Genomic DNA, 17,746 nt, shown 5'->3' on the forward strand with positions numbered 1-17,746 from the left:
ACTCAAAGATGAAGTAGTTATTGGACAATACCAGTTCAGTAAGTTGTAAGATGCAATCATTAGATGGAGCAAGGGTAGAGTCTCTCTGCTGAAGGGAGTGTTGCAGCGCCTGTAAGCCTCCAGTGTGTGGGATGTTAGTGTACAAGCTCTCCACATCAAAAGTGGCCAGCAGGGTGCCCTTTGGTATCCTTCCTAAGCCATCTATCAATGAGATCATGTAACTTTGACATAAAATGGGAGATTCTCAACCATCGGTTTAATGTGGTAATCCACAAACTTAGAAATGTTGGATGTCACAGAGTCGACTGCTGCTAAAATGGGTCTACCTGGAGGAGGAGACACTTGTTTGTGTAATTTAGCGACTGTATAGAAAGTTGGTATCTTGGGAAATTTCACATAGAAATCAAACAATTTTTTGGTGATTTATCCTGAATCCAAACAGCTTTCCACTGTGGATGAGATATTATGCAAGAATTATAGGGTAGGGTCATTATTCAGTTTGCGATAGAATTCACCTTTAGATAGTTGTCGGCGACATTCATTCACATAGTCACATTTGTTTTGTTTACAAATTCATCCTCCTTTGTCACATTTTTTATGATAATATAAGGATCTGACTGTAAGTCCTTAAGAGCCATTCTCTCGTCTCTACTCAGGTTATCATAGGATTTGTGTTTCTGTTTGTCTTTCAGCAGGTCACCTACATCATTTTCAACAATCCTACAGAAGGTTTCTATGGACGCATTGCGTTTGCTGGGAGGTACAAATAATTGTTTTGCTCTAAATGTTGTTTTCTCAGGTACCTCAGCTGGGTTAATGGCTACATCTCCTCCTTGACTCACGGTAGGACAGGTAAGTCGATTGATTAGCACGGTAGACCTATGTATTCATCTCACTGAGGATGACATTTCAAGTGGAGTCATGTAAGTTTCAGTTCAGTTCTCTTTTCAAAGACCTCACGCAATCTCATATTACAGAAAAACTTGAATAGATCTATCTGGACGTCAAAGTCATCAATGTATGCAGTGGGTACAAATGATAACCCCTTATTGACAACACTGAGGTGAGCTGATGTCAAGGTCTTACTTGATACATGTAAGTTGAAGACATTTAGCTCCTGTTGGACTGGGGTCTTAATTGGTAGGTGTTGAGGGGTGGTAGTGGCTTTCTTCTTCCCCCGACGTATGCTCCGAACCCTCCTACGTGCTGGGGGTGTTGGCCTCGACATTGTCCCCAGAGTCCCCGGTCTCTGTTGTAGAAAAAATGCTCACCATTTGTAGAGGAGCCAGAGTTAGCTTGTCTGTGGATAGTTGGTCTGACAGAGGACCTCGGCGTCTGTCAACGACCTGTCTCTTCCGGGTTTTGTGGTTTCTTGTGCTCAGGATCTCACCAGAGGTATATTAGTCCGTTGTTCTTTTCTTCCAAATCTCGTTTATACTTCTTCATTTTCCTCTTCCTCAGTTCGGTCGTAATCTTAGTCTGAAGGTCAGCGTTACTCTTAATGAGATCATCCAGTTTGATAGGGTCATTATGCTCGTCTCGTAGAGCTTGCTGTGAATTTTCAACTGAGGTTGAGATCTCGGTAATATCCTTTTTAAGTTGTTCAATGATCAGTCATCAGGCCGAATGAACATTTATTAAGTATAGCACACCATCGTTCACAAAACTCTTCAGTGCGTTGGCCAAGTGAAGGCTCTTTTTGCCAACGTAGTCCGTTTGGGATAACTCCATTTCAAACATACTCACTTAAAGTGACGATGTGCAGGTGTGTTCTGGTTTTCTTGAATGAACAGTCTAGGAATTCTTTAAAAATATTTTCCCAAGTGCCTTCTGGCCGATCAAACAGAGACTCTGTTACTAAAATGTTGTCTCGTTGTTGTTGGCTGTATTCAAAAAGGCTCCATTGTGTATCGTTTGAATTTGTTTCACTTCCCATGTTGGCTAGAGAGTTGATTTGTTGGGGTGCTGTCAGCGAGAGATAATAGTAGAATAAAAAACGAGCTGGCGCACACCCAGAAAAATGTGTTTGTGTGGAGGTGCTGACTAACGGCGAATAAACTATAAACTATAAAAATAAAGAGAGTCTCACACTCCGTATATAAACTCCCAGTAATTTATTAGGTATTTACCAACGTTTCACCATCACTGTGCCTTCTTCAGGGTGATGTCATGAATACTTGAACCAGGTTATGTAGACAAACAGTACAATTAGTGCAACCAATGACAATAGTGAGGGGTGTGCCATAATGATTAAGTTAACTAGAATGAATTAGTGAAACTGTTAAAAAACAATAGTTTATGGCATATTAAATATATTAGGCTATTGTTATCATATAGAAACATCATTGAATATTGTACATAATATTAGTATCAACATACAGTATTGTTTAATTCAATTTCACATATTTAATTGTTTCGTATTTCATTTCGTATTTGTTAAATCTTTTGGTTCAACCTTAAAGCATAATAAGCATCAACGGGGGAACATATTAGGTGTACGCTAATAAGCTGTAGAAAGAATATATAAATTTACACTTTCCTTGGCTCATCGCGCTCTAGCGGGTCTTTAAAGCAGGCACCTGCAAATTGACTTCGGTCATCAGTCAAACAGTGTTTCCACCGACACATTGGTGTGGCTGACTTCCGGATTAAGAGAGCAGTGTGATAAGAAGTGCCGATGCCAGGCGGGTCATGTTTTGGAGGATGCATGACTCGACCTTCGCCTCTCCCAAGTTTGTTGGGGAGTTGCAGCGATGAGCCAAGGTCTTAATTCAGGGAGAAAATGGGTAAAATAAATATGCTTGTGGCTTTACCACCCTGAACACGCCTGGTCTCGTCTGATCTCGGTAGCAGGATCAGGCTTGGTTAGTTCTTGGATGGGAGGCTGCCTGGTAATATCATGTGCTGGGAACTCTTTATTTATTTTTTGAACCAAAAATAAATTAAATGATCATGAGTGTTGCATTGTAGGCTACATCTTTAAAAACAACTTTTTCTAAGTGAATTTCTGTTTTCTCATTGAAAAGTGTTTCTTGCTCTCTTGGCTTTCTTCAGAGCTTTTAAACTAAATACTAAACCATCTTTTGATTTGTTAATGTGTCGGCACCAGGGACTCTGGATGTGGCTGCGGTATTGATGTCATGTTAATCAGGCCTTTTGAGTTGAACAGATTGTTTTAGTTTTGTAAGCAAGGCCATCTTTTTAATTATTTTATAGATCAAGTCTTAGTAGTCATTCTGATCTCGTTCCCAATTATTAGTGCTTTAGTTTATTATGTTGCTGTCCAGTGGTTCTGAATTTGCGATGTACCCGACTGTCCGTTTTTCTGTGCAATAGCCTTTTGATTTGAACATTTGAAAAGTTTTAGTGTGTGTACTAGGCTATTTGATTTAATTTATATACAGTATGTTACAACACTTTGGTTTCACTAATATGTTGAAATGGAACCATATCTGTTTCTGTCTTCAGTCCTCTTTAGATAGGATAGATGTGCTATATGGGCTACAGTATAGGTTGAATGCAATAGTCTGCCTATAACCAGCCTGAGTAGGCCTATAACTCCTATTCTATTCAGAGTTTAGAGAAATTAATTGGCATGTAAATTGTATGCATGTCTGTTGAGTTTGGAAAAATCCACCCGCACTCTACTCAGCCAGTCAGGAGCTGCTACTGCTTTGCTGGCGTGGCATACTGCATACTTTTTACTAAACAGTAGGCTACGTGCTTAATAGTATGTGACGATGAGTACATAGTATGCAGTTTAAATATGTAGTGCACGTCCAGAAATAGAGGGGCTCTAGGTGAGGGGAGCAATGACACATTTTTGTTTCCTGTGTGTGTTCTGTTGACATCGAAAAGCATAAACTCTGAACTACACTCAGAGGGATCCTCCTGCATTTTGCGAGGGCAATTGAACTCTCTATAATATGTTTTTTCATTTTTCTGTTAGCAGTGTGTTAATCTGTTACAGTGAGGTACAGGATCAACATCTCCAGGGAATATCCACGTTTTTCCACATGGAACATGATGCAATATGGTCAAAGTGTTAGTTAAAGGCCCAATGCAGTCAAAATGCAGTTTTTCTGTGCTTTGTAATATATTGTACAACAGCTGATGAAACTAACACTGTAAAAGTGTGAAAAAATGTGATCATTGTTATTTTCTGATAGTTTCTGGTTGAAAATACAATCTACACAGAACCTTCTAATCAGCAGGTTTTGCATGGGTGGAGTTTCGGCTTGCCTGGTGACATCACCAGGGCGGTAAATAAGATAACAAAAAGAGTTCAAAATCTCTCTGCCAATGACAGTTACATTTTCAGTTTTCAGGTGCTCTCCCCACAGACCACTCCAGACAGTCCTAGCAAAATGATTGCTTGAGAAATAGTTTTTTGTTGCTATAAAGCGATCTGTTTATAAAAAATAGAACACTATTAGGCTACAGTTAGGTACTTATTTGTTCCCCAGAAACGATTTGATATTGATTTAAAAACAGCTGCATTGGGCCTTTTAAGATGATCAATCTTTCAGCTTGAACTGGACTGTATGTGCCTTCAGAAGTGTGTATCATTATGGGATAAACTTGACAAAAACCATGTGATCAAAGGTCATGAGCTTTTGACTGCAGTCGACTGCAAATTCTGCAGTTGCTGTTCACCAACTTCGTCCTGCAGACATCACTTGCATTGTGGGAGGCTCTATTGTCAACCAATCATTAGGGTGTTTTGTTTAAAACATGCAAACGTGACTGAAACAGGAACCAACTTTGCCGCAATTCATTTATACAGTGGATATGTCCAATTGAATGTGATATTGGAGTCTCTCTTACATTTACATTTTACATTTAGCAGACGCTCTTATCCAGAGCGACTTACAAATTGGAAAGTTCATACATATTCATCCTGGTCCCCCCGTGGGGAATGAACCCACAACCCTGGCGTTGCAAGTGCCATGCTCTACCAACTGAGCCACACGTGGTCCCGTTACCAATTGATAGTACAATGTACACACATATATTTACAGTTCGTGTGTGTGTTGGAGACATGTTGATTTTAACATTACAAAGGAAAACTTTTAAAACAATGGAAACACTGCCACGTTGCACTGAGCCTTGCTGTTGGAAAACCACATCAGTGTCTGACTTTATGCTGTCGCAGATGCACCTCCCCCGACTTCTCTCCTCTACTTTCGTCTACAGTCGGTTGCTTTTGCCTTACTACTCAAACTCGCCCAACGTGTTCCTAAACTGAGTGTGTTGTGGAGTGCTGGGTAAGAACTATGTACTGAGATATGTAGGCAGAACAACACATGTAGGGAGTAGGGGTAACTAGCCCCCTGGAGTAACTGCACCTCCCCCCACCACCTTGTTTTTGTAATTTTATTTAAAGTTGTAGATACAGTTGAAGTAGGAAGTTTAGCCAAATACATTTAAACTCAGTTTTTCACAATTCCTGACATTTAATCCTAGTAAAAAAGCCCCGTCTTAGGTCTGTTAGGATCACCACTTTATTTTAAGAATGTGAAATGTCAGAATAATAGTTGAGAGACTTAATTCACATACACTCAATTAGTATTTGGTAGCATTGCCTTTAACCTCTTGACGCTAGTGGTCAGATTATTATTATTTTTTTTAAATAACGTTCCCAAGGTAAACAGACTATTTCTCAGGTCCAGATCGTAGAATATGCATATAATTACAGATTAGGATAGAAAACACTCCAAAGTTTCCAAAACTGTCAAAATATTGTCTGTGAGTATAACAAAACTGATTCTGCAGGCGAAAACCTGAGGAAATATAACCCGGAAGTGATTATTTATATATATATATATATATATTTTTTTTAAATCTGTGTTTCCTGGCTCGTCTATCTTCCATTTAAAGGGGTATCAACCAGATTCCTTTTCCAATGGCTTCCTCAGGCTGTGACCAGGCTTTAGACATAGTTTCAGGCTTTTATTTTGAAAAATTAGCGAGATTTAGAACACTCACTCTCGTGAGTGCAAACATCCGAAGATTATCAAAGGTAAGCGATTAATTTTATTGCTTTTCTGACTTTCGTGACCATGCTAATTTGGGGCTAGCTGTTGTAGCATTGATTGATACACTCACAAAAGCTTGGATTGCTTTCGCTGCAAAGCATATTTTCAAAATCCGACACGATAGGTGGATTAACAACAAGCTAAACTGTGTTTTGGTATATTTCACTTGTGATTGCATGATTATAAATATTTTTAGTAATATTTTGCGCCCTGCAATTCAGCGGTTGTTTAGGAAAATTATCCCGCTAAAGGGATCCGTAGCGCAGAGAAGTTAACTTGGGTCAAACATTTCAGGTAGCATTCCACAAGCTTCCCACAATAAGTTGGGTGAATTTTGGACCATTCCTCACATGCTTTTTTATGGCGGTTTTGGAGGAGTGGCTTCTTCCTTGCTGAGCGGCCTTTCATGTTATGTCAATATAGGACTCGTTTGACTGTGGATATAGATCCTTTTGTACCCGTTTCCTCCAGCATCTTCACAAGGTCCTTTGCTGTTGTTCTGGGAATGATTTGCACTTTTCGCACCAAAGTAGGAGACATCTCTAGGAGACAGAACGCGTCTCCTTCCTGAGCGGTATGACCGCTGCGTGGTCCCATGGTGTTTATACTTGCGTACTATTGTTTGTACAGATGAATGTGGTACCTTCAGGTGTTTGGAAATTGCTCCCAAGGCTGAACCAGACTTGTGGAGGTCTACAATTTCTTTTCTGAGGTCTTGGCTGATTTCTTTTGATTTTCCCATGATGTCAAGCAAAGAGGATCTAAGTTTGAAGGCCTTGAAATACTTCCACAGGTACAGCTCCAATTGATTGAAATGATGTCAATTAGCCTATCAGAAGCTTCTAAAGCGATGACATCCTTTTCTGGAATTTTCCAGGCTGTTTAAAGGCACAGTCAACTTAGTGTATGTAAACTTTGGACCCACTGGAATTGTGATAGATTATATCACTTATAATTCACTGTGTCTACAAACAATTGTTGGAAAAAATACTTATGTCATGCACAAAGTAGATATCCTTACCGACTTGCCAAAACTATAGTTTGTTAACAAGAAATTTGTGGAGTGATTGAAAAACGAGTTTTAATGACTCCAACCTAAGTGTATGTAAACTTCCGACTTCAACTGTATATTCCAATGAATATCTACAAATATACTGTATGTTTTAAATATACAAGTAGGAAACCCTTGACATAAATAATCCACTTGTTTAGAGAAAAAAATGTAGAACATTTTTGAGTAAAGTAGTAATATGTTGGATGAGTGTGTTGGGGTCAACATTTAAGAGAGATTTTCAATTGGCGTCTCTCCCCCTGTTTTCAGTCACAGGTGGGACTGGATTAGGCGTGAGCAGTGCAGGAGGTGGGTTCATGAGTTGTGCTCCAATTTTACTGGAGTTAGCTTTATTTGTGACCTACAGGTACAAATAACTTCCATGATGGCGTAGCAGTGGGATGTTTTGATTGTCTTGTCCCGTCCCTTGTATATATAGTTTCTTTCTTCGTATATATTTTTAATCAAATTTTTCCGTAATTTTTGCATCTACAGACTGAACATACTCTCCTGCAACCCGCCTCACTCAATGTGGTATGGATCTGCTATTTTCTATATTTTAGAACCTTAACCCCCTTCAGGAGTTAGCCAGCTTACTAGCTACTAGCTAGTAGTCAGTTATCCACTGCTCGGTCATCGCCATTAACTCGGACATCTGCCAGCTTCCGCCCGGTCACTCCTGCCGGCCTGCACAGCGCGTAATCAACCAGAGCATATCGGACTGCTTTTCTCCACCATATCTCCGGATTCCTACCGCAAGCTCTGAACCTTTACTCCGGATCATCGCAGTTAGCTAGCTGCTATCTGATTGGCTACTCCTGGCTAACGTCTCTGTCCTAAAGCAAGCACCAGTTAGCCTGGAGCTAACCTCAAATCTAGGCCCATCTCCCGGCTAGCCGAAGAGATCTATCAAGCAATTCCTGGGCTTCAATTACCTCTTTTGCCCATTGGCCTGGACCCTTTGCTGCCGACACGGAGCCCCGCCGATCCATCACGACTGGTCTGCCGACGTAACCGTTTGAGGGGGTTTCAACAGGCTCCCCCGTTGTGATGTCCCGCTGAGGCCCATCTGCTAGCCTGCTGCTAGCCCCAGCCTGCTAGCTGTCTGAATCCCCGTGCCTTCAGCTCGCCTAGCTACTCACTGGACCCTATGATTACTCGGCTACAAATTCCCTCTCCCTAATGTCAAAATGCCTTGTTTATTGCTGTTTTGTTTAGTAATCTTGGTCTTTTTCACTGTGGAGCCTCCAGCCCTGCTCAATATGCCTTAGCTAGCTCTGTTGTTCCAACCCCCCACACGTGGTGACCTCACCTGGCTTAAATGGTGTTTCTAGAGACAAAACCTCTCTCATCATCACTCAATGCCTAGGCTTACCTCCACTGTACTCATATCCTACCATACCCTTGTCTGTACATTTTTCCTTGAATCTATCCTTCCGTGCCCAAAAACCTGCCCCCTTTACTCTCTGTTCCGAACGCACTAGACGACCAGTTCTTTTAGCCTTTAGCCATACTCTTATCCTAATCTTCCTCTGTTCCTCTGGTTATGTAGAGGTTAACCCAGGCCCTGCAGCCCCCAGCGTCACTCCCATTCCCCAGGCGCTCTCATTTGTTGACTTCTGTAACCGTAAAAGCATTGGTTTCATGCATGTTAACATTATTCACTGCTTTAGCACACTCCGCCAACCCGGATGTCCTAGCCGTGTCTGAATCCTGGCTTAGGATGGTAACCAAAAATCCTGAAATTTCCATCCCTAATTACAACATTTTCCGACAAGATAGAACTGCCAAAGGGGGCGGAGTTGCAATCTACTGGGGAGGTAGCCTGCAGAGTTCTGTCATACTATCCAGGTTTGTGCCCAAACAATTCGAGCTTCTACTTTTAAAAATCCACCTTTCCAGAAACAAGTGTCTCACCGTTACCGCTTGTTATAGACCCCCTTCAGCTGTGCTCTGGACACCATATGTGAACTGATCGTCCCCCATCGATCTTCAGAGTTCGTACAGTTAGGTGACCTAAACTGGGACTCCGGCCATCCTACAATCTAAGCTAATGCCCTCAATCTCACACAAATTATCAAGGAACCTACCAGGTACAACCCTAATTCCGTAACCATTGGCACCCTCTTAGATATCATCCTGACCCACTTGCCCTCTAAATACACCTCTGCTGTCTTAAACCAGGATCCCAGCGATCACTGCCTCATTGCCTGCGTGCGTAATGGGTCTGCGTTCAAACGACCACCCCTCATCAGTGTCAAACGCTCCCTAAAACACTTCAGCGAGCAGGCGTTTCTAACCGACCTGGCCTGGGTATCCTGGAAGGATATTGACCTCATCCCGTCAGTAGAGGATGCCTGGTTGCTCTTCAAAAGTGCTTTCCTCTCCATCTTAAATAAGCATGCCCTGCCCCATTAAAAAAAAATTGAACTAAGAAGAAATATAGCCCTTGGCTCACCCCATACTTAACTGCCCTTGACCAGCACAAAAACATCCTGTGGCGTTCTGCATTAGCATCAAATAGCCTCTAGAATTTGCTTCCTATTTCGCAACAAAGCTTCCTTCACTCATGCTGCCAAACATTCCCTCGTAAAACTGACTATCCTACCGGTCCTTGACTTTGGCGATGTCATTTACAAAATAGCCCCTACCACTCTACTCAGCAAATTGGATGTATATCACAGTGCCATACATTTTATCACCAAAGCCCCAAATACTACCCACCACTGCGACCTCTATGCTCTCGTTGGCTGGCCCTCACTACATATCTGCCGCCAAACCCACTGGTTCCAGGTCATCTATAAGTCTTTGCTAGGTAAAGCCCCGCCTTATCTCAACTCACTGGTCACCATAGCAACACCCACCCGTATCACACGCTCCAGCAGGTATATTGCACTGGTCATCCCCAAAGCCAACACTTCCTTTGGCCGCCTCTCCTCTCCTTTCTCTGCTGCCAATGACTGGAACAAATTGCAAAATTCTCTGAAGCCTTCTATCTCCCTCTCTAACTTTAAGCATCAGCTGTCAGAGCAGCTTACCGATCACTGTACCTTTACACAGCCAATCTGTAAATAGCATACCTGACTACCTCATCCCCATATTATTACTTACCCTCTTGCTCTTTTGCACCTCAGTATCTCTACTTGCACATCATCATCTACACATATATCACTCCAGTATTAATGCTAAATTGTAATTATTTTCACCTCTATGCCCTATTTATTGCCTACCTCCCTACTCTTCTACATTTGCACACATTGTACATAGATCTTTCTATTTTTCTTTTCTTTTGTGTAATTGACTGTACGTTTGTTTATGTGTAACTCTGTGTTGTTGTTTTTGTCACACTGCTTTGCTTTATCTTGGCCAGGTTGCAGTTGTAAATGAGAACTTGTTCTCAACTGGCCTACCTGGTTAAATAAAGGTGAAATAAAATAATAATAATAATAATTAGAATCGTGCAATAGCAGAGCATAAGAGTTACCGCATCATTGTTACACTGAGTTAATTTGTCAAGTTAATGTTATTACATGTTATATTCCAATGTTATTATTTATATTCCATTCTAATATTATATTCCAATTCATTTATTTTTTATGGATTAAAAACAACTATAAAAACCTTTTGCTACTGATTGTCATTTTAAAGACTGCTGGGATTTTAAATCTTGCATTATTGAAATCATATTTATTGCAATTGTACATAATGTATTGTTTGGAAAAGGAACAACAAAGAAATAACAAAGAAAGTTAGTGTGCAAGTGAGTTAAAAAGAGGGACTTTACATCAAATCTCCTCATAGTGCAGATATTAATGGTGGAAAATGGGCAACACCATTTCCCCCCATATTTGATTTAAATCATTCAAATAAGACAACTAGACTTACCTTTTAAGTATTACTTACTAAAGAATTTCTAAATAAAACGGATTAAATGGATTTTAACACACTTGTGTGAAACCCTATGCCATAATCTTCTACCGGTGTACTTTAAAAAAACACAGCTTGTCCAACAACATTTCATGAAATAACCAAAATAGTGTCAAATGTAGCCATTTATTTCCCTGTATAGTTTATTTGCCTAAGCATGACCTTCATCCACATTTAAAAAAAATCCTAAAGTTTTTTGTTTCAGCAATTAGACGTTGTTCTTAGGGGGGGCAAGTTACCCCCTGGTACCCTAAGCTTTATAAAAGCTGTAGGGATTCATGTAGGTGTGTCATGTCAGAGTTATTCTGCATCCATCAAGTGAGAGAGGTTTGCTAAGTTGCTCATAATCTCTCGTGGACAGACGCAAAATAACATAACATGGTATCGTAGAATCTGTCAACAGACTTTAGGATGCAACGACTAAGGTGTTCGATTGCACAGATTTTTCATCACTCATTTGGACAAGTCACTATTTCGCAGGTCTTCGCATCTTTTGAATTACATAAGGGAGGGGACATTTCGCCTATAGAGGGGGGTGGAGCTACCGCTCTGCTTCCGCTCGTCATTCTAGTATCTTTTTTAACAAATCTCCCCGCTTAATTTGATTGAGCATCTGACGCAATTACACACAAATTTAGTTCTGGGTTTCTGAGATGATGTTGCTTACAAAGCCCTTGGGATACTAACTTGTGAATAATGCAACAACTTGATATGTTGAAATGTATCCTTAGGCATTTTTCCTGCAGCATGAATTGTATCCAGGGAATTTGTATTTCATCCAATTATTTTCTAATGAAAAGTATGCAGTATTGCAGAGGGAACTATGGAAAGGCTTTGCCTTTGGGGTAAGTTAACACAGGGTTACATATTACAGGACATTGTTCTAGTAAGTATGTACATGTTATTATGCAAGTAAAGTGATATTTCTGTGAGGTAATCAAGGTTTTCAGCAGCACCTGTTTGGATAAAGTAATTATAGAAAACCTTGTGCTTTATATGTGCTAGATATGCCAGACCTTTTGTATAACAAGGTCCTTGTTTATGTTCTTATGTGCACTTAAGTTGACCACAGAAAGTACACAGGTTTCATGGTTGTATTCCCTGGCCATGACACATTTTCCTTATCAAAGGGACCTTGGTCTAGAACAGAAAGCATCGTTATTTAGGAGTGCAATGGCCTGGATTTCTTCACAAATGCATTTCAGAGAATCGGAAGACAACCCGCCTTCAGCGCTTCCTCACAATTCACTCGCCTGACCCTGCAGTCCAATCGGAAGATCTGAAACCCAAGCAGAACTCCACTATTCCCTGTAAGGCATGAAACTAATTCCTCTGACTCACCGCCAAGGGAGGGAACAATTCATTAAAACTAATGGACTCGTAAGACCATCTAAATACAAAAAAGTATTCCTAACGCTCCGTTCTGTGCCTATTTTGTATAATATATTTTACATTTTTAATAGGGGAAAGGGAAGATTGAGTTATTTGGTATAAGTATATAAAAAAAAAAGGTTTAATGATGTTTGTCTTTTAGTCAATGCTTTGAGGTATAATGGTTTAGCTGGTGCTCCATAATAGTATGTGCCTGTATGTGTGCATAGATAGATGGATGGACGTCTCTCAGATAAACGTACAGAAGAGTCATTTCTGAGAAGTTATTTCTGACGGAGAGAGAAAGTGTGTCTCATAGAGAACCTCCGTGGAGAATATGGGAGCTGAATTTAATCACAGATAGGCAAACTGGCCGTGGGCTCAGTGAAAAAGCTCTGCATTTTTCTGGCTGAATATTCATCTGTGCCCTCTTCTCTGCTCGCTGTCTTCACAGGAAGGAAAGTCATTGTTGATTGCCTCTTTTTTCATTCTGCAGGTTTATTTAAGCAGTTTGGTTCTGTTTCACACACTAAATCTTAAATGTTATAAGCACTGGCAAAACAGAGAATTCAAATAAAGGTATCCCTTGTTTTTCCCTATGTCACGCTCGTTGATAGGAGACCAAGGCACAGCGTGCGTAGAGTTCCACATTCTTTAATAGTGAAACTTACAACAAAGAATATAACAAACGTGCAGTATTGCAGTGTACACGGCAACTATACAAAAACAAGATCTCACAACACAAATGAGGAAAATGGCTACCTAAATATGATCCCCAATCAGAGACAACGATAAACCATATCAGGCCAACATAGAAATACAAAAACCCCTACACATACAAAAACTAGAGTACCCACCCTAGTCACACCCTGACCTAACCAAAATATATAGAAAAACAGATATCTAAGGTCAGGGCGTGACACCCTAGTATAAACACATGCCAATTAGACATACCTTTAACCTATACACATATCAATCTAACATAGCTAATACATCAGAAGGCTATTATAGTCTTCAGTCTACTGGGTCTAGTTACCAATGTACTTTACGGTAATTGTGTTCACATGTTGTCAGGGTCCTGATCTTATTGTCATTTTATAATTTCATTTACGAATATTTGGTCTTTATAAGAAGTTGACAATACGTTTTTATCCTTGTCCTGTAGTACTAACAGCCTCCCTGAAGCCTTCAAATGCTACTATCCCTGTTTGACAATGAAGACAATTTTTTTTAACAAACATATCCATGACTTGCTCTTGCATCACGAGGTCAGATGAGTGGTTCATTTGAATAAATTTACAATGCAAACAAGAGCATGGAGTTGCATCTGAGTGAATTCATGCATTAATTATTGTAGCCATACAGATGGCAATTAGGTTATCTATGAGTAGCAACTTCAAAACAAGCATCAAATGAATAAGATGTGTGAGCCTTGTAAATCAGTGTATGCTAAATAATTGGCATAATAATGAACATTAAAGGGGCAATTCGTAGTTGAAACAATATCAAAGCTTTTCCCCACCACTGTTTCGGTAAAATGCTGAGGGATGGGGCTGGAGAAATGTAACCATTCTCAAATTCATAGATGGAGCTGTGGATGCAAGGACTGACCATCAATGAGATCAAACGTTATATTTAGTAATAGTTTTAACCATGATTTGAGGCTAGACAGTGTTTGTTTAAATTACATTGGAGTAAAACAAGCTTGTATTTTGGGTTCTGGTGTGGTATGACATTTGAACTAAGCTCATGAGGCATTTATTAGTTATATACTTCAAGAATCAATGAGTACCTATAATTAATTTATCATTTAAAAAAAAATATTTATAGTACATTGTGTGTGGTCATGTATTTATGTTCTAATGTGTACTGATGTCGACAACAGGAAGTACACATCTGTCAGGTGAAATGGTTGTATGCCCTTGCTATGGCACCAAAGAACAATTTCAAAGAAATTGCTCTGAAATTACCTATACTATTGATGTGTATATACAAAATTGGACTTTTAGTACAAACATGCTGGTGCCATATGTGTGTGCAAAGTGGACAGGAATACTGTGATTAAAAACATTATCTTTATTAAGGGGACCTTGGTCCAAAACAGAAAACATCCTTATTTTGGAGTGAAATGGCCTGAATTTCTTCACAAATGAGGAGAATCGCCACCAGCGCATTCCTCACAATTCACAGTCCATTTCCACTGATTTTCCTCTGACTATAAATTGAGTTTACAAAACATTAGGAATGCTTTCCTAATGTTGTGTTTTACCCTCTTTTGCCCTCAGAACAGCCTCAATTCATCGGAGCATGCGCTTTACAAGGTGTCGAAGCGTTCCACAAGGATGCTGGCCCAATGCTTCCCACAATTGTGTCAAGTTGCCTGGATGTCCTTTGGGTGGGGGACCATTCTTGATACACACGGGAAACTGTTCTTGACACACTCTAACCGGTGCGCCTAGCACCTACGGTACTACCATACCCTGTTCAAAGGCACTTACATATTTTGTCTTGCCCATTCACCCTTTGAATTGCCCACACACACAATGTCTCAATGTTTAAAAATCCTTCTTTAACCCGTCTCCTCCCCTTCATCTACATTGATTGAAGTGGATTTAACAGGTGACATCAATAAGCGATAAGCATCATAGCTTCACCTGGGTTCACCTTGTCAGACTGTCATGGAAGGAGCAGGTGTTCAAAATGTCTTGTACACTCAGTGTACATCTGACATGGTACAGGTTTCTTCTTCAATTTGAGCCCACAACAACGTATATACGGCTCCTTCGGAAAGTATTCAGACCCCTTGACTTTTTTCACATTTTGTTACGTTACATCCTTATTATAAAATGTATTAAATTGTAAATTTCCCTCATCAGTCTACACACAATACCCTATGATGATAAAGCAAAAACTGTTTTTTAGAATTTTTTGCTAATTTATCCAAATATAACAACTGAAATATCACATTTACATAAGTATTCAGACCCTTTACTCAGTACTTTGTTGAAGCACCTTTGGCAGCCATTTCAGCCTTCAGTCTTTTTGGGTATGACGCTACAAGCTTGGCACACCTGTATTTGGGGAGTTTCTCCCATTCTTCTCTGCAGATCCTCTCAAGCTCTGTCAGGTTGGATGGGGAGTGTTGCTGCACAGCTAGTTCGATCGGGTTCAATTCCGGGCGCTGGCTGTGCCGCTCAAGGACATTCAGAGACTTGTCCCAAAGCTACCCTTGCTTTGTCTTGGATGTGTAGGGTTGTTGTCCTGATGGAAGGTGAACCTTCGTCCCAGTCTGAGGTCCTGAGCGCTCTGGAGCAGGTTTTTATCAAGGATCTCTCTGTACTTTGCGCCGTTCATCTTTCCCTCGATCCTGACTAGTCTCCCAGTCCCTGCCACTGAAAAACATCCCCACAGTTTCCTCCAGACGTGACACTTGGCATTCAGGCCAAGGAGTTTAATATTGGTTTCATCAGACCAGAGAATCTTGTTTCTCATGGTCTGAGAGTCTTTAGGTGCCTTTTGGCAAACTCCAAGCCGGCTGTCATGTGGAGTTTTGCTGAGGAGTGGATTCCATCTGGCCACTCTACCATGAAAGCCTGATTGGTGGAGTGCTGCGGAGATGGTTGTCCCTCTGGAAGGTTCTCCCATCTCCACAGAGGAACTCTAGAGCTCTGTCAGAGTGGCCATTGGGTTCTTGGTCACCTCCCTGACCAAGGCCCTTCTCCCCCGATTGCTCAGTTTGGCCTGGCGGCCAGCTCTAGGAAGAGTCTTTTGGTTCCAACCTTCTTCCATTTAAGAATGATGGAGGCCACTGTGTTCTTGGGGACCTTTAATACTGCAGAAATGTTTTGATACCCTTCCTCAGATCTGTGCCTCGACACAATCCTGTCTCGGAGCTCTACGGACAATTCCTTCGACTTCATGGCTTGGTTTTGTCTGTGACGTACACTGTCAACTGTGGGACCATATACAAACAGATGTGTGCCTTTCCAAATCCTGTCCAGTCAATTTAATTTACCATAGGTAGACTCCAATCATGTTGTAGAAACATCCCAAGGATGATCAATGGAAACAGGATGCACTCATAGGAAAGGGTCTAAATACTTGTGTAAATAAGGTATTTCTGTAATTTATTTTTAATAAATTAGCAAACATTTCTAAAAACCTATTTTCACGTTGTCGTTATGGGATATTGTGTGTAGACTGAGTGTTTTTTTATTTAAACCAATTTTTGGAAAAGCCTGTAATGTAACAACATTTTGAAAAAGACAAAGGGTCTGAATACTTTCCGAAGACACTACTTTCAATATCATGAAGATTCGTTAGACTTTGTCTGTAGGGCCACTGCGGAAAAGGGTTTGAAATGCATTGCTGTGTGTAAGCCCAATAGCTAAACAGTCCATGTTGATAAGAAAAGGCTTGGATAGACTGAAGTGAAAATAAATAAACGGAACATCCATGATAAAATTATCAAATTAGAGCTTTTGTTTGGGCCAAATGAGTCAATGAGGGATCCATCATTGGGTTTAAAAATGTAATTTACAAATTCTCTTTTCGACGGTTAGGAGTCTACACAAAGAGAATAATGAGCAGTAATGTTTCTGCTCGAATAGTGGAGTTTGTAGGTTACAGGGTACTTGGATTGGGAAGGACTTTGTCCACTTCTGTTAATTACATCTGTTTTGTATGTAAAGGACTATGCAGCGAGAACAATCAACAAAACCCATGTTATCAATACATCTCACTAAGGGCATTACCCATGCTCAAGGGGCTGTACAGTAGAGTACAGTGAAGTGTAACGATTAAAACATTTCTATGTTAATTTGAGTCTGTGATGTAGAATATATTGGCCTTCTTCCTGCCTCTTGCCTGACTCAATAATTAGAGGTCCATTAACCCAGCCTGGTCTCAGAGAAAAATGTATTATATTTTACTAAAATCCGTGACACTTCATTTTTAGTATGATATGTTACTTTACATTAGGTTACATTACATTGACTAGACGTAACATAGTACATCTACATAAGACAGTAGGTTACTTAAGGCAAAAATGAACATCTATAACGCGACCCAAAGGTTGCCTGTTCGAATCGCATCACCGGACAACATTAGCATTTTAGCTAATTAGCAACTTTACAACTACTAACTACTTTTTAGCTAATTTGCAACTTCTTAGCATGTTAGCTAACCCTTCCCGTAACTTTAACCTTAACCCCTAACCTAACGTAGCATATCATACTAAAGCAGTTGAACGTAGCATATCATACTAAAGCAGTCAAATGTAATATATCATACTAAATTATCAAGATGTAGGATACTATGCGTCCTACAATTCATATTATATTGTACGACTGCTATTACA

The sequence above is a fragment of the Salvelinus alpinus genome, chromosome 32 (assembly GCF_045679555.1).
Source record: "Salvelinus alpinus chromosome 32, SLU_Salpinus.1, whole genome shotgun sequence".
Taxonomy (NCBI): Eukaryota; Metazoa; Chordata; class Actinopteri; order Salmoniformes; family Salmonidae; genus Salvelinus; species Salvelinus alpinus.